Source organism: Lathyrus oleraceus, chromosome 5 (genome assembly GCF_024323335.1).
Source record: "Lathyrus oleraceus cultivar Zhongwan6 chromosome 5, CAAS_Psat_ZW6_1.0, whole genome shotgun sequence".
NCBI lineage: Eukaryota > Viridiplantae > Streptophyta > Magnoliopsida > Fabales > Fabaceae > Lathyrus > Lathyrus oleraceus.
The window spans coordinates 281,139,796-281,140,337 of record NC_066583.1 but is presented as its reverse complement, the minus strand read 5'-3'; the positions used below and the strand labels follow the sequence as shown (position 1 = coordinate 281,140,337).

The window sequence follows — 542 nt, the reverse complement described above, 5'->3', positions numbered from 1 at the left end:
TGCATTAACATGATCAAGGCTACTTATCTCATACATGCCCCCTTTTGTTTGAGGTTTATGTACCATTGTTCGGTCGCTTCCCCACTGATAATGATTTTGGGCCATGCTCTCGATAAGTTGATAAGCGTCAGCGTAAGGTTTATCCATAAGCGCACCACCGGCGGCGGCGTCTATTGTTAACCTTGTGTTGTACAAGAGACCATTATAGAAGGTGTGAATTACTAACCAGTCCTCTAAACCATGGTGTGGACAAAGTCTCATCATGTCCTTGTATCTTTCCCATGCTTCGAAAAGAGACTCGTTGTCTTTTTGCTTAAATCCATTTATCTGGGCTCTTAACATAGCTCTTTTGCTTGGGAGAAAATATCGGGCAAGAAAGACTTTCTTCAACTCATTCCATGTGGTGACTGAGTTGGAAGGAAGAGACTGAAGCCATCTTCTAGCTTTATCTCTTAACGAGAAAGGAAAGAGACGAAGTCGAATTGCCTCTGAAGTGACACCATTAGCTTTAACAGGGTCAGCGTATTGGACGAATACGGATA

The 542-nt window shown here is 42.8% G+C and overlaps 1 non-coding gene across 1 annotated transcript; it reads left to right on the top strand.

Moving 5' to 3' along the window:
* The first annotated feature begins 235 nt into the window (after positions 1-235).
* Positions 236-342, top strand: LOC127089416 (small nucleolar RNA R71). Its single transcript, XR_007791015.1, has one exon. It is a non-coding gene; the product is annotated as a small nucleolar RNA R71 (small nucleolar RNA).
* The last annotated feature ends 200 nt before the right edge of the window (positions 343-542 follow it).